The sequence below is a fragment of the Camellia sinensis genome, chromosome 6 (assembly GCF_055761805.1).
Source record: "Camellia sinensis isolate YWXY chromosome 6, ASM5576180v1, whole genome shotgun sequence".
NCBI classification, from domain to species: Eukaryota; Viridiplantae; Streptophyta; class Magnoliopsida; order Ericales; family Theaceae; genus Camellia; species Camellia sinensis.
In genome coordinates, this window is record NC_138966.1 from 102632882 (window position 1) to 102647717 (window position 14836).

Genomic DNA, 14836 nt, shown 5'->3' on the forward strand with positions numbered 1-14836 from the left:
CATGCCAACCTCGTGCTCCCATTGATCAGATCAGATCATATCATACTATAAATACCTCTTTCACACCCACACTTTTACATCAAACCCTTGCTTCTCTTCTCTATCCATTCTATAACTTCTTCAAAAATGGTATCCATAACAAATCACCTGCTTACATTTATCCTCGCCGGAATCCTCACCAGAGCTCTGCCCGAGCTCATATCGGCACAGAACTGTGGTTGTGTATCAGATATGTGTTGAAGCCAATATGGGTATTGTGGCACTAACGATGCATATTGTGGGTCAGGCTGCCAAGAGGGTCCTTGTTTTGCGACACCGAGTCCTAGCAATGTCTCGGTGTTTGACATTGTCACACAGGTTTTCTTCTTCTTCTTCTTCTTCTTCTTTATCAACCAAAAAAAAGGATCTTTATTGATGAAAATATACAAAGTATGATAAATACATTAATAAAGAGGAGTATGGATTGAGCTTAAGCTCCAAGCTAGTGAGAAACCAACAAACAAAGCAAAAAGAAGTAGCCAAAACAAAACTAAAACCAACATAGTAGCCCAGAGTTGCAGAGCAAAACCGAGCTAAACCAACATAGCAGCCCAAATTTGCAGCCAACATAACAACTGAGCAAAGCCTTAAACCCAAACAACCAACTTAGCAAACCAGCAGAACAGCAAGCATCAACAGAGCTACACAGCAGACAACCAAAACCAGCTCCAAGAGCAATACCAGCAACAAAGTACTAAGCATCAAAGCACAATAATAGCATACCCAAAATTAACAGATTATGATACCAAAAATACTAGTCAAGCCAAAATTAATAGCAAAGTACTAAGCATCAAACCAAAATTAACAGCATACACAGTTGAGCAATACTAGTCACCAATGATAGCACCTCTACTTTATACACCAGAACCAACTCCAAGAGCAATACCAGCAGCAAAGTGCTAAGCATCAAAGCAGATTCTAAACCACTAACAGCATACACACTAACAGGTAAAGCAGATTCTAAACCAAGCAAGTTGCTGCTGATTCAACCCAGGCACCTTCTCACATGTTGCAGATTATGAACTAGATCATTGACAAAATAAGCCAGAGAAGAATCTGAGGACTTCACCCACAAGGCAATTCGCACCTTAATGGTATCACATGGAACTTCAAAATTAGGCTGCACCCCATTAAACACACAATCATTCCTCAATTTCCAAATGGACTAGAAAATTGCAAATGGGATTACACTTTATAGCTTCTTTTCCTTTTTCCTCAATCTACAACCAAACCACCTCCTTAGTAAACTCTGAATTGTTCCTGGTGAAACCCATTGCAACCCCTACCACCTGACAAAGAATGACCAGATCAGCCATACAAAAGGACATAGAAGTAGCATATGGTTAATAGTTTCCTTCACTTCTTTACAGAAAACACAGTAGACATCAACATTGACATTTAGGATACTAATCCTTCTTAAGAAACTAACTATCTTTATTCTACCCCTCCAAACCAACCATCCAAAGAATTGTGCTCTTAGTGGTGCAACAGCCTTCCAGAAAGATCTAAAGATCATGTAGGTAGGACCAAAACCTAATACAAATCAATTATAGACAAATAAAACACTAAAGATACCAGATGGATCTGCTTTCCAACTCAAACAGTCAGCAAAATTTGCCCTTAGCACTGGAGTACTACTGAGATGCACAATCAATCTACTCATCTCCTTTTCCTCTCAAGCAAAAAGGGGTCTCCTAAAATTAAAGACCTAATTCCCAAACTTATCTCTACAGTTATGAAACATAAACACAGACCTTGCTTTGTCAATTGAAAGAGAGTAAAGTCTAGGAAACCCATCGCTGAGGCATACACCATCTGACAAACAGTCAGTCCAAAATCTTATTCTTCTACCATCCCCAATCTTGACAACAGCATTACTTCTAAAAAATTGAAGAAGCTCTGCCCTAGTAGCCACAGTGTTAACAATATCACCCCAAATCTTGGACATCCTGCTAACCCTATCATTGGATGGGAACCAATTCCAACCTAGCTCCATGTACTTTCTACAGATTACATCCTTCCAGAGGGAATTATCTTCTGCACCAAACCTCCACCAGCACTTCAATAGAAGGCACACATTCACTATTCTAATTCTCATAACACCCAATCCTCCAATGCTTTTGCTTTTAGAAACATCCTCCCATTTTACCAAATGCATTTTCCTCCTCAGATCTGAGCCACCCCAAAGGAAGGAAGATTGGATTCTTTCAATCTGTTTTGATACCAGCTCAGGCATCTGGAAGAGTAAAAGATAAAAAAAATAGGTAAGCTAGCAAGGACAGACTTAATCAAGGACAACCTACATGCAAAGGACGAAAATCTTCTCTTCCAAGAAGCAAGTCTTTGCTTACACTTATCAATCACTGGCTGCCAAGTTCTAATTCTACTTGGGCTTAAGAAGCAGATTCTGATATTTACAATTTAGCCTTGCTGCAAACTCTTGGTCGAGCTCATTAGGAATCCCTAGCCCACAAACCACACTTTTGTTGAAATTGATTCTTAGGCCTGACAAGATTTGAGAACACCTGAGGATTCTTTTTATATTAACAATTTCCCTCCCATCAGCTTCACAAAACAGTATGGTGTCATCTGCAAATTGTAAATGAGTGATCCTAAGACCGGTGGAGCCAACATATGCCCCTCTGATCAGACCCAAATTTTTAGCTCTAGTCAGTAAAATATTGAGTGCTTCAGCCACAATGATGAACATGAATGGTGACAATGGATCTCCCTGTCGAAGACCCCTCTATGGACAAAACTCTGGTGTTGAAAGCCCATTAACCAACACAGAAACTCTAGCAGATGCAACACATTCTTTCATCCAACTCACCCACTTAGTTCCAAACCCAAAGTTTGATAATATAGAAAACAGAAATTCCCAATTGACTGTGTCATAAGCTTTCTGAAAATCCAGGTTAAGCATAATTCCACTCCCTCTAGCCTTTTTCCATCCGTCTACAATCTCATTAGCAATAAGTATACCATCTAATACGTTTCTGCCCTTTAAGAATGCTGATTGAGTGTCACTAATGATACTTGGCAACACCTGTTTCAACCTATTTGATAGTACCTTAGCCAATATCTTGTACATGAAACCCACTAAGCTAATAGGCCTATAATCATTAAGGCTGAAAGGGTTCTCAATTTTTGGAATTAAAGCTATGAAAGAACTATTCAGCCCTCTAACCAACTTAGCATTTTGGTGAAAGTCCCTTATAAATTGCAAGACATCCTCCTTCACTATATTCCAAAATTTCTGGAAAGAAAAAAAAAAAACCCCCCATATTAAAACCATCTGGCCCAGGGGCCTTGTTTCCCCCACAAGATTTGATAGCACATTTAATCTCTTCCTCTGAAAAATCTGCCTCCAAAAAACCTAACTCATGGCCATCCCCAATAGCCTTAAAAGGACCATTCAATGTGGGTCTTACCAACCAAGGTCCTCCAAAAAAGTTACTATTTAACACCTCAGCTTTAATACCTAGAGGATCTTCTATGGTGATTCCTCTAGCCATAATGGAGCATAAGGCATTCCTATTGCTTCTACACCTGGCCATAGCATGGAAAAAAGAGGTATTTCTATCACCCAATAAAGCCCATTTGAGCCTAGACTTTTGAAACCACATCCTCTCCAGCATTTTACCCAACTGCCAAGCTTTACCTTTCAATTCTCTCTTCCTAGCCAATTCATGTGCAGATATTACCCTATCTTCAGTAACTAGATCAAGAGCATGAGCTGCCTCGTCTTTAGCTTTGAGCTTATGCTCCACATTACCAAGCACCTCAAAATTGCACTTCTTTAGAGCAGATTTTAAGGCTTTTAATTTGACCAAACATTTGAACCCTGCCCAATCTATCACATTTAGATCAGCCCAAGTTTTTTCCACAAATGACACAAATTTTGGATGCAAAAACCAGGCACTTATGAACCTGAATGGTCTAGGGCCCCAATTCCTCTCATCTTCCATCAATATAATAGGGCAATGGTTAGAAACTATTCTAGGTAAACCCCACAGCTTGAAATTAAAGATCTTCAACCATTCTGGATTTAAGAGAAATCTGTCAATCGTGCTCCATCTATCACCCTCATGTGAATTACACCATGTAAACTTCCTACCATACATTGGTAGATCAGAAACCTTTAATTGCTCTATCATATCATTGAATTCCCTCATACTTTTATCCCTCCTAGACCCACATTTTCTTTAAGATATGCTTCTAATTTCATTAAAATCTCCCTCCAGGCACCATGGGGCCAAGAATTGTGTTTTAAGCTTCACAAAGATATCCCACACCCCTTTTCTTCCTATAGGGTCATTTGGTCCATAGACATTAACTATTACACAATTAAAATTAAAAAAGATCGAACCTGCAAGAAGAATAAAATTGCGGTTACAGCAGCATTCATTGAGCTGAAAAACCTCAGGGTTCTAGATACAGAGTAACCCACCAGCAGCCCCTACTGAATCAACAGACATAAAGTCCATTTTTTCACCAGCCCAAATGGAGTTCACAAGCTCTGTATTGATTACCTCCTGTTTAGTTTCTTGCAAGAGCACCATATCTATGTTCCTCTCCTTGAGCACCTGTTTGACTTTCCTATGTTTTTCAGGCCTACCTAATCTCCTAACATTCCATGATAAAAGCTTCATTTATAAGAATAGCTCTCCTTAGCCTTCTAGAAAAGACAGTTAACTAACTACTCCCTTCCCCTTATTTTGCACCATCTTCATGTCCAAAGACTCCAACTCAATAAGTTTACTCGCAACCTCCTCTTCTTTGTCTTCGCAGTTCAACCCAAGAGCTCTCCCCACCTGTAAGGTTGCGTCAGCCTCATTGAGTAACTCTCTACCTCTACTGGATGCACTTGCCCTGGAAAGTGAAACTGCAGCCACTGCAAACCTACAAATTGCTCCTTTCTTAAGTTTAAATTATGGGCCAATAATATTATGAAGGTTCAGACCCCTTTTCTTGTTCCAAACTTTCCTTCTCACCCCTTTACTCTTCTCTATTTCCTACAAGCCTTCTTAATCTGTGGTGAAAAACGAGAACACTCTCCAGACTTTCCCAAAACCACTCCACTATCTTTAATTGTTTGTATCTGGAGCTGGGTCATAACCCCACAACCAGATTGAAAAATATTCTCAATATTAGTTAGACTGCCTGGGCCACTAATACCATCAAGACCTTGGGCTGGATTAACAATACTCCCCCTATTTTCGGCTTGGGCTTTGCCTAACACCACCTCTAAATTTAATCCAACCCCATTACACTTAGATCCACTGATGCTTCTAATGAAGCCGGGCATGCATAATATACCATCCACATTCCTAAATCTACCACCTACACCTTGCATAGAGCCCACCAAATTGACTGTAGGACTAACATTTCGTGCACCACATGACATCTCCAACATACTATTTGTTTCCACCACCACAGAGACACTCTGCCAACTTTTTACCTTTCTATCACCCTCTAATACCACAGGCACCACCGTCACTACCTCAACTACAAAGTCAACAGCTCTCTGGTCACCAACCTCTACATTGCTCCTACTTCGCCCCCCCGAGTCACTTGCAAGCTACCCCGATCTGTAGCAGCCTCCTGACTGTTTGAACTCTGGATATCTCTTTCCTTTTAGTGAGGACAACAACTGCACTGTTGCATTACGACCTTAGAGATAACAATCTGCTCCTCACAGATCTTTACTGGGTAGAACATACCTTTGCAATCTAAAACAATGGTAGCATTAATGGATTCCATACAGAACGTAGCAATTCTCACCTTACCACACTGTAAATTTTTTAGCCTCAGTGTGTCATCATCTATCCCAACAACTTGCCTCAACTGTCTCCCAATACTGCTGAAAGTATTGAAGCACCATAAGTTTGGGGGCACCCCATAGCAACTAAGCTACACGATCCTTTCTTGATCAATGGCCATACCCTGTTTCCACACTGATTCCGATTCACTCTAGCCCTTAATCCAACCTTCCATTTGATTATGCTTCTCTTTCATCATCATCACTGAGCTAAATGAAAGTACCACATCTCTGCCCCCACCTATTATAAACTTAACATCACCCAATACCCTGATCACCAACTCCTTAAACTCAGCTACAGAACAAGAAGGCTTCAGCCTTACAATCACACTCTCAAATAACCAGCCATTACCTTCTTCAAATGCCTTGACAGTTATGGATGGTTTGGACGTGTATTCGCCGTCTCGGAGTACCTGAGCATAAGACAAACTCCCTCTTTGCATAACAGGGACAGCAATGGACTTCCCTCTACCATCTTTACTATTGTTTGGTTGTCCTGATTTATACTTCATAACCTCCTCCTTCCCAAACTTGGCCATCTTGACGTTCAAAGCTTTATCATCACACCTTAGTGTTGAGGATCGGGGGCACACCAGGGAACTCAAACAAGCAATAACACACAAGTTTTAACGTGGTTCGGCAAGTCGCCTACGTCCACGGGCAGCGGATTCACTATATTGAACAAAATGGTGAATTACAACACTCTCTGTAATTCTCTCTCTCTTTGCTCTCAACTCACACCTCTCAGCTCCACATCTGATGTCTATATCCTCTCCCTCCCGTCTCTATTTATACACAAAGGAGTAGGTGGGAGAGCCCTCATTCTTTGACTTTTGACATGGTTGGTGGCCTTCCATTGTTGACATGAGGTTGGTGGCCTTCCATTGTTGACATGAGGATCACCCCTTTCACATGGGGTGACCTCCAGAATCTGTAGCCAATTCAACAAATCTCCACCTTGGCGAGGATTCTCTTATCCAACATAGTGATCGATCAACACTGCCATGCACCCGAAGGTGCTCAGTTCCGAGAGATGTTGACCAAGTCCAAACAATGTTGGAACTTGATCCCAGAAACTACCTTTGTGAGCATATCGGCCGGATTATCTGCAGTACCAATCTTTTGAAGCAGAATATCCCCTTCATTCACAATTTCTCGGATGAAATGGAAACGGACATCAATGTGCTTGGTGCGGGCATGATGAACCTGGTTCTTTGCCAAACAAATGGCACTCTGACTGTCGCAAAACACCTCAACGTGCTGCTGAACAATTCCCAAGTCTTCAATCAACCCATGTAGCCAAATAGCTTCTTTAAAGGCTTCCGTTACTGCCATGTACTCTGCCTCTGTAGTAGACAAAGCCACCGTTGACTGAAGCGTTGACCTCCAACTTACCGGCCCTTTAGCAAGCGTAAATAAATACCCTGTTGTTGACCGGCGTTTGTCTAAGTCACCAGCATAATCTGAGTCCACATATCCTTCCAAATTCTGCCCGAGTCGGTTATCTCTCTCGAACTTCAATCCCAGATTGACCGTGCCATGTATGTACCTTAGGATCCATTTCACTGCCTGCCAGTGATCTTTTCCTGGATCATGCATATACCTGCTTACCATACTCACAGCATGCGAGATGTCAGGCCGTGTACAAACCATAGCATACATTAATGCACCAACTGCATTTGCATATGGAACCTGTGCCATATGCTTCCGTTCTTCTTCTGTGCGTGGAGACAACGAAGCACTAAGCTTGAAATGAGGGGCCAATGGTGTACTTACAGCTTTGGTTTTCCCATTGATGCCAAATCTGTCTAACACCTTTTTCAGATACTGGGTTTGTGTCAGACAAACCGTGCCCTTCTTCCTGTCTCTCTTGATCTCCATGCCAAGAACTTTCTTTGCTTCTCCCAAATCCTTCATTTCAAACTCCCTTGCTAACTGTGCCTTGAGTTTGTCAATCTCCACCTTGCTCGTAGATGCAATCAGCATATCATCTACATATAAGAGCAAATAGATGAAGGAACCGTCGGGAAGCTTACGGAAATATACACAATGATCAAATTGACTTCTTGTGTATTCTGTCTCTATCATGAACCGATCAAATCGCTTGTACCACTGTCTCGGGGATTGCTTCAATCCGTACAACGATTTGTTCAGCTTACAGGCCCAATTCTCTTTTCCAGCAATTTTGAAACCATCTGGCTGGGACATGTATATCTCCTCTTCAAGATCTCCATGTAAGAAGGCAGTTTTGACGTCGAGTTGGGCGAGCTCGAGATCAAACTGTGCAACCAAAGCTAACAAGATGCGAATAGACGTGTGCTTCACAACAGGTGAGAATACCTCATTGTAGTCTATTCCTTCCTTCTGAGCATAGCCTTTAGCTACCAATCTAGCTTTGAATCTGATGTTGTCTCTGCCTGGAATGCCTTCCTTCTTGGTGTAAACCCACTTACACCCAATTGCTTTCTTGCCTTTTGGAAGTTGCACCAACTCCCAAGTCTGGTTCTTGTGAAGTGACCCGATCTCTTCATCCATAGCCTCCTTCCATTTGACACTTTCTACATTATGCACGGCTTCTTTGAAAGTGCAAGGAATATTGTCTTCAATGATTGGAAGTGCATAGGCTACCATATCGGTCATCCAACTGGGTTTCTTAGTCACCCTTTTCCCTTTCCTGATTGCAATGGGTTCTGATTGATGCGGAGCCTCTGGATCTTCATTTTCATCTGAACTCTCTTCAGAGCTATCCTCTGAGACTTCTTCAGGATGGTTGATTGGCTGACTAGTCTTTGTTGGAGTCTCAAACTCCACCTGCACTGACTTCTTCAATGCTTCCTCATTCTGTTGAGGATCTGATTGCTTCAGCATTACAGACTCATCAAAGGTAACGTCTCTTCTGATGAGAACTTTCTTTGATTCAGGGCACCACAGTCTGTATCCCTTGACACCGTCACCGAAGCCCAATAAGATGGCTTTCTTGGCTCTTGGATCCAACTTAGATTCTGTAACATGAAAATATGCTGGACATCCAAAGATACGTAACTGATCATAATCAGTAACTGGGACTCCTGACCATACCTCCATGGGAGTCTTCCCATCTAATGCTGCAGTAGGTAGTCTGTTGACAAGATGACGAGCATAGTTCAATGCCTCGCCCCAAAATGCCTTGCTCAATCCAGACTGTGTCAGCATACACCGGACTTTCTCCACCAAAGTGCGGTTCATGCGTTCTGCAACTCCATTCTGCTGCGGTGTTCCAGGAACTGTGAAATGTCTCACTATCCCTGCATTCTGGCAAACCTCAAAGAAGGGATCTGATGTATATTCTCCACCATTGTCAGATCTGAGCTTCTTGATCCGTCTGCCTGTCTGGGTCTCAATCATCTTCTTCCACGTAAGAAAGATGTCTAAGACTTCATCTTTGTGTTTCATTGTATAAATCCAAACTCTTCTAGAGAAATCATCAATGAACGACACAAAGTAGTGTTTACCTCCCAACGAAGCAGTCTTGGAAGGACCCCATACATCAGTGTGGACGTAGTCTAGAATCCCTTTGGTACGGTGAATTGCAGTACCAAACTTGATTCTTGTTTGCTTGCCCAATACACAATGCTCGCAGAACTCAAGCTTCCCCGTCTTGGCGCCTTTCAACAGGCCTTGCTTTACCAATCCTTGTAAAGCCTTCTCACCGACATGCCCTAGGCGCATGTGCCAAAGTTTGGAAGTGTCTGATGCATCATCTTCTGAGCTGGAACTGGTGGAGACAGCCACTCTCCCTGTGACTGTAGAGCCATCTAGGAAATATAAATTTCCCTGTCGAGTACCCTTCATTACAACCAATGCTCCTCGAACAACTTTAAGGACTCCACCTTCCATGGTTATTCTGTAACCTTTGGAGTCTAAAACTCCCACTGAGATGAGATTCTTGGTTAGATCTGGTACATACCGTACATCTTCAAGAATTCTGATTGTTCCATCATGGCTCTTCAGTTTAATTGTTCCAATCCCCTTTGTCTGGCAAGCTTGGTCGTTGCCCATCAGCACAACTCCTCCATCGAACTCTCGTAAGCTCGAGAACCACTGCTTGTTAGGACACATATGGAATGAACATCCGGAATCTATTATCCATTCATCCGACTGGCCATATGATGAAACTGTGAAGGCTCCTCCTTCATCATTATCTCCATCTCGTGCAATATTCACCTTCTCTTCTGTCTTGTCTTTATTTGGACAATCTTTTGCCCAATGCCCCTTCTGGCGACAAGCTGCACACTCGTCTTTTGCAAGACGTCTTTTGTCTGAAGGTTTCCCCCTGGATTTTGAGCGAGACTTTCCTCGCCCTGTATTTCTTCTGTTATTTGTTCTGCCTCTGACTGTTAATGCCTCGGATGTTGAGTCCCTGTTTGCAGACTTATCTTTCCTTCTGAACTCATTGTTCACCAAGGCGTTTGCAACATCAATATACTTGATCTTCTCTTTACCGTACAGTAAAGTCGTAGTGAGATGATCATACGAGTCAGGCAAGGAATTTAACAATAACAGTGCTTTATCTTCATCACCAACATGATCATCCAAATTCTTCAAATCCGTAATAATTTTGTTGAAGTTATTTAGGTGTTCGTTCATCGAAATACCTTTAACGTAGTCGAAACGAAACAACCTCTTCCTCAAGTAGAGCCGGTTCTCAATGCTCTTTGTCATGAACTTATCTTCCAGCGCCTTCCAAAGCTTCTTCGCAATATCATATTCTGTAAAGGCATACTTCTCCTCTTTTGCAAGGCAAAGTCGGATGGAACTACAGGCCAGGAGATTCACCCTCTCCCATTCTATCTCGTCCATGTCATCTGGTTTGTCTCCCAGAGTGAAGTGCAGGTTCATTTGGACAAGCATATCCTTAACTTCGCATCTCCACATGCCGAAGTTGCTGCTTCCATCGAACTTCTCTACCTCGAACTTGGCATGGGACACCGGGGTCCAATGCCTAGAAGTGCTTGTACTGGCTGGATTACTTACGGACTCGGATGCTCTAGATTCTGCCATTTTCTAGAAACTTCAATTCAAAAAACTGACCGTACAGATGTGTCCGGAATACTCCAAATAGTTGGGAAGCACTATTGGATCGTCAAAAACGGACTCTGAATGGCTCCGATCTGGCAAAAATACTTTGGACGGGTCAGATCTGCAGAATCTGGTGCGCTGAGATGCACCGGATAATTTCTCCGTCAACGGCTGGTCAACGGCGCGGTCAACGGCGCAGGCGGCGCGGTCAACGGAGGATCGGCGGCGCGGTCAACGGCTTGACGGCTGGTCAACGCGGCTGGTCAGCGGCTCAGGCTGACTGGGCTGACACGTGGCTGACACGTGGCTGACAGGTGGCTGACACGTGGCTGACGTGTCGGGTGACGTGGCACGCGCGTGTATTACACGCGCCTTCCCCCACTCGTCTTCTTCCTCCGTCAGCGCGTGGGGCGCGTGCGTGAGAGTGGTATCACGCGCCGGTTGTCTTAACGGCGCGTGTGGGCGCGTGCTGAGACTGTGGGTGACGCGCTTTGTTCAGAGAGCGCGTGAGGGCGCGTTTGGAAGCTTCTGGGCTCTGTTTTTGCTGTTTTGGACTCCTCTCGGGGAGTTCTTCCTCCTGGTATGGTCAAAAGTGGATTTTGAGCACTTCGAAATCTGGGCACTTTCGGGAAAAATTCGATTTTTCGCAACCCGAGCTCTGATACCAATTGTTGAGGATCGGGGGCACACCAGGGAACTCAAACAAGCAATAACACACAAGTTTTAACGTGGTTCGGCAAGTCGCCTACGTCCACGGGCAGCGGATTCACTATATTGAACAAAATGGTGAATTACAACACTCTCTGTAATTCTCTCTCTCTTTGCTCTCAACTCACACCTCTCAGCTCCACATCTGATGTCTATATCCTCTCCCTCCCGTCTCTATTTATACACAAAGGAGTAGGTGGGAGAGCCCTCATTCTTTGACTTTTGACATGGTTGGTGGCCTTCCATTGTTGACATGAGGTTGGTGGCCTTCCATTGTTGACATGAGGATCACCCCTTTCACATGGGGTGACCTCCAGAATCTGTAGCCAATTCAACACTTAGCCCATCGGTTTTTTGAACCGCCATTTTTGCTGCAACTGGACAATCATACCTGACAAAATCGAACCTAGTGCGAGACATTTTCCTTCTCTTAAAAGGGATGAAGACATCCCTCATGACACCAAAATTGGAAAATAGGGAGTGCAACCTCCTCGGATCCATCGAGTCTGGAATATCGTCCACAAAGATGGTGTAGATGACTGACTGACCCTTCCTACTCCAGGATCCATGCCCACCATGTCTACGGACCACTGGCCTTAAACCTCCTTTCTCACTTCTTCGCTCCATTCCTTGTTTTCAAATAATTGACCTCTTAGTGAGATGTAAGGGTTCTCGCAGGATAATTGGTGAAGCCGATGCAAGTTATGCCGGAAAGAGCTTCTACACTTGATCTTTGTTCCTTGAGGCACTTAATTCATACCCTCTTTTTGGAAGGGATGGTTCAGTTGATGATTCTAAGCACGAAATCGTTGCTTTCTTTGCGCATGTCACGCATGAGACTAGATTTAAGATTTTAACCTCCCTCTTGTTCTTTTGCATGCTTAATTTCATAACTTGATTAGTAAATTTATTTGCATAGAATTTAGGCCTATTTTGACAATTGAATTAAATGTTAACAGTTTGACTATTTTAAATCACATCATCTCTATTTTTTTACACTTTTTTTTATTAAAAAAAAAAGTTGAAAAAAAATCAAAAAACTAATTTTTAATTACTTTCCAAAACAAATCTCATAGAATGAAACACGGGAATGAGAGAAGAGGGTAGGTGTCACATGTTCCATGTGCGTCCTATCCTTGTATCAATTGTATGTGAATAGATTCTGTACAAGTAGCTAACATAGTTGTAATTAGTAGACAAATATAAAAGGGATATTTACGTGTAGATCCTAATAAATGAACTTATTGTTTAATAGGTTCTATAAGAAAAATTTGTCATAAAAAAATGTCACTAATTATAAGTTTTTGCAACAATTTATCAAAATCATAACAAAAAAAAGTCACTAATTGTCAATTTTTAGCGACATATATGAAAAATTATCACAAAAAATTTGTTTTTACCGACAATTTTATCAAGACTTATTTTCAATAGGACTTGATGGGAATTAAGTCCAACTATTAAGACTTATTGATAATTTACCCATATAAAAATTGTTTAGTACAATCCAAACTATGGCAACAAAATTAAAGGCCCCATTTTAGTACAATATTTCAACTAAGATAATTTTCAATTGGAAAATGTCTCGTAACTCAAATTTTGTGGCTCAAAAGTGGCTCAAATGGTCAAAACGACGTCGTTTTGGCCATTTTTATGTTGTTCTGTACTCAAAACGACGTCGTTTTAGCCATTTGAGCTACTTTTAAGCCACAAAATTTGAGTTACGTAGCATTATCGTTTTCAATTAAAAATCTGAAGGCAAAAACTCTACACTATACAATAGACTGACGATTTGAAAAGTAAAAAAACTATATTAAAAAAAGGTCCACTAAAAGAAAAACTAAAAAAGTTGATTTTTTTTAATAAACTTTCTTTTGGATTTTGTTTTTAAAAACTTCTTAGATCCTTCTAGACTACTTGATAGACCTAAAAAAAAGATCTAATACAAATTTAAATAAATTTCACTACAAACAAAAAATTCAGAAAGAAAGATATGACTGTTTTAGTCGTGGCCAAACATAAGTGCAAGGACCATTGCATACATATATAGTTGATAATTTTTGTGTGTGATTGTGCAGATTTTTGCTACATGGAAGAGATAGATGGTGCCTCCAAGGACTACTTTGATGAGACAAACACACAATATCCCTGTGTAGCTGGGAAGGGTTACTATGGAAGAGGCCTACTTCAACTATCATGGAATACAATTATGGTCCTGCCGGAAAGAGCATTGGCTTTGATGGACTCAACAATCCAGAAATTGTTGCAACAGATGCAGCTGTGTCGTTCAAGGCCGCCTTGTGGTATTGGATGAACAAAGGACACTCTATCATAGTTTCTGGCCAAGGGTTTGGTGAAACAATCCGAGCCATCAACGGTGCACTTGAATGCGATGGTGGAAACACAAATACAGTCAACGCTCATGTTGAGTACTACCAAGAATACTGCAACCAACTTGGCGTTGCGCCTGGCGATAATCTTTATTGTTAAAAATTTATTATTTATTTTTTTTGTTACAAATTTATGGGTGCACGTTTTTAAAAGTAATAAAGAGTAGGAACCATCCAAGTTAGGGCTTTATTCAAGCATTGACTTATTTGGCATGTAATGTACAACTAACACAATATTGAAGGGCTTATGAGAACTTGTTTTGATACTTGATCTGGGACGAAATAATTGGTATCAACTCAAATGCATTATTTCATCAAAGGGTATATATGTCTTCTCCTTTTTTTTCTTTTTTTTTCCTTATTAAATTGAATAATACTTCAATGTTGTTCGACGGGGAAGAAATTTGTTTCTCTATACACTTCATAATATTTCATTACAAAAGTAGCATGCTTGTTATAGGCAACCCAATACAGTGTGAACACAAGTTTATATTGTAGTAGCAACCTAAGGCATTTATGGCTTGTTTGATTGGTCAGAGTAATAATGATAGGATTAATAATCTATTGGATTGATTGTCCAACTTAATTAATAGAATAAATGTGTGAGATTATTAACACTTATCTCTGTATGGTATTGAACATTCCACGATTTTATGAAGTTAGAATCGTATTACTAAGTCGGCCATTATTTATGCCATCCAAACGTAGAAATGTACATATCACTAAATTAACAATCTAATCCTATACTGTAATATTGAAATAAAATAGGCCGTTAGTGTGTGCGGATTTTCTATTTTGGTGGATGCAATGCGGCAACAAGAAG

At 41.4% G+C, this 14836-nt stretch overlaps 1 pseudogene across 1 annotated transcript; it reads left to right on the top strand.

The window, feature by feature from the left end:
* LOC114307075 (endochitinase EP3-like) lies at positions 1-14416 on the top strand (annotated as a pseudogene). The gene is made up of 4 exons (XR_014332719.1): positions 1-366; positions 11028-11032; positions 12305-12471; positions 13702-14416. The product of XR_014332719.1 is annotated as an endochitinase EP3-like (transcript).
* Positions 14417-14836: the final 420 nt, after the last annotated feature.